Source organism: Propithecus coquereli, unplaced genomic scaffold, assembly GCF_000956105.1.
Source record: "Propithecus coquereli isolate 6110/MARCELLA unplaced genomic scaffold, Pcoq_1.0 Scaffold133, whole genome shotgun sequence".
Lineage (NCBI taxonomy): Eukaryota > Metazoa > Chordata > Mammalia > Primates > Indriidae > Propithecus > Propithecus coquereli.
Window position 1 is genome coordinate 119,963 of NW_012137525.1, and position 8,355 is coordinate 128,317.

The following is an 8,355-nucleotide window of genomic DNA, read 5'->3' on the forward strand; positions in this document are numbered from 1 at the left end:
TTTTTCAAAGCACAGATTCTCAATTTCCTTGTGTAATAATATATTGTATAATAAATAAGTCTTCAAGAATGTACACACTCTAAAAAACATCTGTAAAAAATTTGTTTCTCTTAGGTCAATATATACTGAGTTGAAAGGATCCTGACAGTTCTTTCTTAAAACTCAAGTTTTAATTGCCTCTGCCCCAGGGAATCCATAAACTTGAGAAGTGACAAATTTATATGGGTTTTCTGAGCCTATTCACTCTGTTATTAATGGAAAAAAACTTACTTTAGCAACTGCTGTGCCTCGTGGTGTTTATGTTACCTATGAGTTAGCCGGCGTGCACTTAGCGAAGCAAAATGATCTTGTATTAAGAAAGCAGTATGTGAGCAACAAATGCTTGAAATAAATCTAATTGCAAAATTATTTTGAGCTAATTTAGATAAATATTTTCAACCAAAGGACTTTTGTGAGAAGGCTGTTGTCCATGGGAAACTCAAATGCTCAGTCAACATTTATAGAACTTTCAACACACAATATAACAGGTCCTGCATTACAAAAAAATTAAAAGCAGCTGTTCATGCCCCTGAGCCCTTCATAGTCTAGAGAAAACATTTCAAATTATTTTCCAGCTGAGAACAGTGGCGATTTTTTTTTTTTATTCCTGGAAATCTACAGCTTCTTTCCTTCAATTTACTTAAAGTTTCAAATCAAGTGTACATCTCAAGTTAAAGATGTGGTTGAATTACAGTCACAAATACAAAATAAAAATACCCCTGAACCTTAAATATGTGTACTTTATATGATGGTTTGATGATGTGCCGTGTCACTAGCTGGTGGTAAGCATTTTTAACCTCCAGTCCCATTGATTCTAGTAACGTTTGTTGTGCACTTCAACACTGGAAAATGTTTTCTTTTGGCTTTCAACATGAAAAAGTTTAAGTAATATAAAATGTGGCAGAGAGTAATGCAACAGTCATCATTTTGGCTTGAGGGGAAAAAAAAGTAGATTCAAACCCTGGTTCTGTAGCCTCCAGGTATTTCAACGAGGGGGAGGTAATGTATTTTATTTCCTTAATCAAGGCTTTCTTCATTTATGTAATGATAACAAGTGAATCCCTGTCTTATAATGTTATGGTCATTGTAAGGATTAAGTAAAGGTCATACACGGAATATAATGAAGCAGTTAAGTACCATTTTATTAATATTTAAAAATCTACCAAAAAGTAAGCACCTGGAGGGCAGTGATAGTTATCCAGTGCCACTTAGAGTGTGTTCTAGACCTCCTGGTGCAGAACTAGGTCCTGTTCCAGATCTCCTGGAGCAGAAGGTCTGTGTGGGACCCAGGAATCTGTATTTTAACAAATCTGACATGTAATTTTGTGTATACTGCTCTACTCTGCTCTCAGCTACATTTCCAGTGCCCGGATTAACAGTGGGCAACAAATAACAGTGTATTTAATATTTGTTTAACCATCCGCTTACCAATAATTTTTCTTTATTTCAAGCCATATTTTCTTATGCTTACTATTGGGAAACATCTTATGATGAGAGACTACCAGAAATTTTCTTTGGTATTTTGCAGGTCACGGAAACAATAGGAAACCAAAATTACATTTTCAGATATTTTATATTGTCAGAAATTCCTTTTGGAATAATAATAGCAGTGTCTACATCATGAAACAGTTGTGAACATATTGGGTAATGCATGAAAAACATATTGGGTAATGCATGAAAAACGTGGTAAAATTACTGGCAGTGTACTATGAGCACTTAAAAATATCATCTCGTTATCATGCTTTGGGGGTCTTTTTTTTCCTAACTAAACTACAAAATAGATTTCAATGGGAGCACAAATATATAGAATTTTCTTAACAAAAGGATTTCATTTTGTGAGAAAGAAACAGAATATTGCCATTTTTTATAAATTGTTTTTCTGACTTCCGTTTTCTAAGTTAATATATAGTACTGATTAAGATTCAAAAACCTCTTTATCCTATTAAATGACGAGACAGGTTGAGTTGTATTTAAACTTTCGTTGTACAATATGAGGTTAAAAATAAAGAATAATAATCAACCTAAGCAAACTACTGCTGTAGCTTTCCTCAAATCTGAGATTTTGCACATAGTATGGGTGGAAAACGGAATTTTTGGAAAAGAAAGTCTCTATGGAAGTTGAAACACAGTAACAATCATGAAAATGAAGAATCGGTTATTCATTCTATAAACATCCACTTCTTTAAACTAATAATCATGTCTGTAATGAAATACATAGTCATCAGCAAATCATAAGACTGAATTTGTCTGTTTACTTTTGGTCATCAGTAAGCAGCAGCTGTAATGCATTTGATCACTTCTTACTGAAATAGGAAACAGGATACTCTGCAGTTATACCAGCAGCTATAAAAATGGTGAGGAGCTTCTTGTAGCTTAAAAAAAATTTTCCTCTGGGAAAAATACTTTTCAAAGCTTCAAAGAATGTTAAAGATTTTCAAATAAGCTATAAATGGACATCTGCAGTCCATGTACTTCAATAAAATGAGAATGGTTGTCATGTCAAATCTCCACAGGCTGTCTACGCTCCTGTTTTCCTGGTTAAGAAATTCCACTCAAGCAGAATGAAACCTAACCTTTAATATTACATTCTGTAGAACAAGCTCCAATGACACGTAAGAGGATCTTATCACTGGATCTCAATGGATTTGGTTTAAAACAGCTTCTTTCCTGCAAGACAGATGTAAGACTGGGTGTACTTTTCAAGAGAAAGAGCCCATCTCCTCTTCATAGTATAACCAGATAAATGAAAAGTTGTTCAGATTGATCCCTCCAAAATAGATAAGGATATCAGTATGATAATTCATATAATATGAAAGGCCAAAAAGTCTATATTGGTTTGTGAACAAAATATATACCTGAAAGGTGTCCTACTCTATTTCAGGTGTAACCAGCAATGAAACTCACAAGCAACCAAAAATGAATGTATCTGGTGCCAGTGCAATATACAAATAAATAAATATATTTCCCTATCTAAAATTCAATGAGTTCAATATTAAAATGTAAAATAAAACTAATGTTGGCCCCAAGCATAATAAAGTATATTTAGTCTGAAATTTATGACTATAGTAGCATTAATGTCTTATCAAAAAAATAAATTTTAGTATAAATTATTTTGGCTGTTACTAACATTAATTAAAAATATTATCTTTTTAAAACCTCAGTTTTAGTATCTTGAGAGATAGAGTAATAATGATTAATTAAAATATATCTTTTGGCATAATTATGTCTCTTTAGAGAAAGACCATATCGCCATAGCAGAATAGCATGGAGATTTTATAATTAAATTTATTTTGATGGCTGTAGACTTTAAAAACAAGGAAATTAAATTATTTATCTAATATACTTTGGATCTTGAATGTGTTCTCAATGTTGATTGCATGAATAGGGAAGTTTAAAACTTTTTAAAAAGTTTTTTCAACAAATACTTATATAGTACTTACTGTATATGTACCAGGCAAAACAAAATTCTAAGCACTTTGGAAACATTAGTTCATTTCACCCTAAAACGCACTCTATGAAGTAGATATTATTATAATTCCCATTTTACATTAAGGAAACAGAGGACCAAGAAGCAAATAACCTGCACTAGGTCACAAAGTCATGAAGCTAGTGCTTGAACCCAGGCAACTAGTGCCAGGGAGTGTGCCCTTAACCACCACGTTAGCTGATTCTTCAGTGTGGCCTTAGGCAACAATTCGTTTGTTAAAGTGAAATTTTCTTGAAGAACACATTTTAATTGAATGAAACAGGGTTCAAGTATTTTCAAAAATATTTGTCCTATTGACATTTTTCTTTTTACCAACGTGTCATGTCTGAAGCCAAAAGCATCAGAAATCCCAGGAGAAAAAATGAAATTCTTATAATAATTCAAATCCATGTTTATAGAAAGAGGAAGTAGAAGTCCAATCAGTACAGAAACAGAGGAATAATTTCCACGCAGAAAATACAGGATCTAGTTCTCATGAGTTCCAGTTTGAGATTTGTGACTTGAATAACATGAATTTTGAAGTAAAAATCTATTTGAAGTTTAAGGTATACTATATAATATAAAATACCAGGGAAAGTAGTTTTATCTTTACAATGTTCCTTTTAAAGACCAGTAGCTGATCAGATTGGATACTCTAAGGACCTACATGGTTGTGTGAGGCAAAAGTATGAGACTTGTCGTGCTGATAAAGAAATCTAGGAGAAGTTTTAATTAAACATTGTTATTTTGGAGGGGGTATTTTTGTATTTATCATTTAACTTTTAAGAATCTCTAAATAGAAATGAGCAGCTGAAATCACATACCAGGGAGAATGTAGAAAAGAGTCGTTGAACTGAAATGTTCACTGAGCAGTGAAATGAGTGAAGTGTGTGGAGTGAGGACTTTGCTGGTACGGCCACTTCTTTTCAACACCTTCATTGCATCTTTTCAGTCAGTTCATTCCCAAAGTTTGCTCATGAATTTGCCTCTTTAGAAGAAGTCTACCGGGTCATAGTATCCCCAAACCACAGGATCACTGCCTTTTATAATACTTCAGGCTGTGGAAAGGGTAGAAAGTGAATAGACATGTGGGCATGACATGGCAGCATTCAAGAGCCAACTCTATTATTGTGTAAGGAAATGCTCATCAGAACACTGTTAAATAATTTTTATTGTGTTATTGTGCTTATTCCTACTTTTGACGCTGATGCATTTTTGAAGCAAGGGTATATTAAAGAGTTTTGAAGGTTGAGCTTAGATTAGAGTCATAAATATCTAGAAGGGGCCATCAGGATGGTTTTATTATCTCCTCTGCCAATGCCCAGAGGCATAGGATATGGCAAAAAAGAGAGAATTAAAAGTATTGGTAACAATATAGTTGTAATAGTTGACAGACTATTGGAAGAAAATAAAATTCAGGGCAGGCTAATGGCTTTGAAAAATAGGAAGTAGTTAAGGAACTTGATGTTGCAAAGGAATGGAAGAACATGTTTACTAAGTGACATTGACAGGGGATATTCCTATTAAAGAGTAAATGCAGAAATAGCATTGCAAATGCATTATATCCAGGAAATGTACTAAAGACAATAAATGTATTGAATAATCATGGAATGTCATCAAAATTCTAATCAGATATTTATTGTTCTCTTCTTATGGTTGGGGGAAAGAGAGGCTTCAAGAATTTCAATAATTTACAAAATAGCGCATAATGAGAAAATGTCAGAGCAAGGATTAAATACTAGGCCTATTTGAATCTAGATTTTTAACTCTTAATCACTGTAATATTATCTTCTGAATTAAAATGTTTCTTGTTGGCAAGAGATTGCCTTGAAGAGGGTTGCTTAAGTGGAGTGTAGAAAGGATCTTTGTAAATGAATGACCCAAGGTTAGAACATCCATGTTGAACATGATCGGTGTTCTCAATGATGGGAAATGGTATACCAAAGAGGACAATAGAAAGTTATAATATGTGACCAGATCTAGAGGCAATGAGTAATGCTGATATGGAAATTTATGAAGACCCGTAAAAAAAAGGTGGAATAATTGGAAAGCAAGAACTTCAGAGAAGAAAGTTAAATAAAGTTACAAAAATAATGGTTTGGACAGTTGAATAGTAAACCATAACTCAATGTTAATATTTTATTTTACTTAATGTGTTTCTATTACAAAGATTTCTAATGTTTTGCATTATCTATTGTTGCATAATTAACTACCACAAACTTAGCAGTTAAACACACACATACATGAGTTTATTATCTTACAATTTTGGTGGGTCAGGAATTTGGGCTCAATTTAGCTGGTTTTTCTCTTTCAGGGTCTCTTACAAAACTGCAATCAAGCTGTTGTTCAGGGCTGAGGTCTCATCTGAAAGGTGGACTGGGGAAGGATCCATTTCCAAGGGCATATTGTTGGTGGTAGGATTCAGTTCTTGGCTGATTATTACGTTGAGGACTTCTTTTCCATGCTGGGTATACACTGGAAGGTGCCCTCAGTTATTTGCCAAGTGTCCCTCTCCATAGAGCAGCCCACATGAAGGCAGCTTGCTTCATCAAAGCCAGCAAGGGAGTGAGTATGCTAGCAAGATGGACATCAGAATCCTATACAATCCATTTTTGAAAATACTATCCCATCTTCCATACCTTTCTAATAATAATCTTCTATACTGAATGAACTACTGTTCTTCTCATGGAGGAATGAAAAGAGAGAGGAGGGTAGAGAGAGACCCTATAAGCAAAAAAAGAAAGGTCACATCACAAGATTTCATGCTCCCGAGTCAGCAATTGTTGCCTTTCCTCTAATCTCTTACATTTGCAGAAATGAAGGCTATTCTCTCAGGGAAATCATATTTCTTGCTAACTTGACTCTTGGTGTACCCTGTAATTTATTTTCTACTTTATTATTGATAAACTATTTCATTCTCTCTGTTACTATGAGCAATTTTAGTCCCAGATCAGAAACCTACCAGTTCCTTGGGAAATCACTTTTGATTCATAGTTCACATTGCTGATATCATTGATAATTACAACACTAGCTATAAGGATAACTCTCAGGAAGAACTTATCCAGCAAATGTTCATTATATCAAAATAAAGAACATGTTCGGTGTTGTATTGGAATAGCCACCAAACAGTGAGAAGTATGAGTCCCAGTAGCATAATCTTTAATATGCTATGGGTTAAAAGAAGTAAAGGTTTTAATACTTTATCAAGCACTTAAAATTGCACATTGTTACCAGGAATTTTACTGCTGGGGAATTTGCTGTCAAGCTAATGAAGCTTAAGCTTCAGGGCTCTCACTTGGACAGGCCTTTTCTGATGCCAGTGTGTTCCACTCCACGACATGGGAACAGGGAGAAGAGCGAAAGCCTAAGCTCTGTGCCAGAGATACAGCACACTCTCCCACATTAGAGTATCCTAGTGATGAGCTCGAGGCATCCCACTAGTACCTTCACATCTATCCAGTCCCTAACAATCATCTGTCCCCATGGGTCCTCAAGGGACAAAGTTGGAATCAAGCAACTTTGATCCTAAGGAGAATGACAAAAACAGGCCCAAGGTCCTGTGTGAATTGGCCTGTGAGGATCAACTCAGTGAAGGTAAGAATGGGATTGGCATGAGGAGTGAAGCAGGAGGGCATGGCCAATATAAACAAGCTCCTCTGTAGGAGCCATTGGGAACCATGTCCACTAAATCAAAATTATGGAAGTCTCCAACAGTTTTCCTTAGGGCAAGAATCATTGCTGAAACTAGTAACTGCATAGCAATTCATAGTTGTGGCATTACCAATAAAGAGTTGGGAAGCTGAAATAAACTTTTCTAAACTATTAACAACTTTTTTTCCCTATCATCCATACTGGACTGAATTAAGTTTCTATTCTCTCCTTAGAACTTGTTTAAAAATTGCTACATACGACGAAAGGCATGTAGCCAAAAAATACATGTATGTCAGGCAGTTAATTAGTAATATTGATACCATATATTTCTGAATGTCATAATGTGTGTGATATAGACAGCTTATTTACATTTTAATTTGTTGTGATTTATTTTCTCAAATAAAAAAAGTGTTTACTTTCATAGCTCGTTTCCTCTTTGTAAATCTGTACTTTTTTCTTTTCTCTAAGGGAACCTCCTAAACAAGTGTAAATTTCTGCCCCCACAAAACCTGAATCTGCCCTGAACACTGAAATCTTTCATTACTGTGTCTCTACATCTGTTGTGTATGCATCTATGTTCTGTAGAATTTCTGAGACAATTATTCCTAGTAAAAGTCATTTTTAAATTTTGTTTCTTCCTCTCCTCCAATAGAAGCATCCTCTGCTTGTAGTTTCTGAATGAATGTGCCTGCCTGCAGCAGCTCTTTCTAACTGGCACAGACCTCTGATTCTTAAATTAGGTTTAGTAATGCACAGAGATTTTCAGGATAATGCCCAGTCATGAGGCTCATTTTTTAAACCCGCAAATGAGGAAGGAAAAATTGGTTTGTCATCCTAGCTCAGGAAAAATTAAGAGGTTCTTTTTTTCCTACCAGGGATTTAGAGAAAGTCTCCGTAATCCCACTGCCGTGAATTGCAAATGTAGTCACCAATATGAAAAAGGTTAAAAAGCTCTGAAGTGCTGGGCTATGCTGCTTTGGCAAACAAAGGCCTCATTGTTCACAGAGCAGAACGTAGCTTCTGGGTTTATATAATGGTGGTGAGCAGAAAAGCATTCTTAAACCCTGGGTTAGCAAAGCATCAGCATTATTGAAGCCAATAAAATAAAGAATATGATGGATGCTGCCTTCAAAGAAGAGAAAAGAGTAAAATCTCCCTTCATGTTGCCACTTCATATCTTACCTTTCATGATTCCGGCA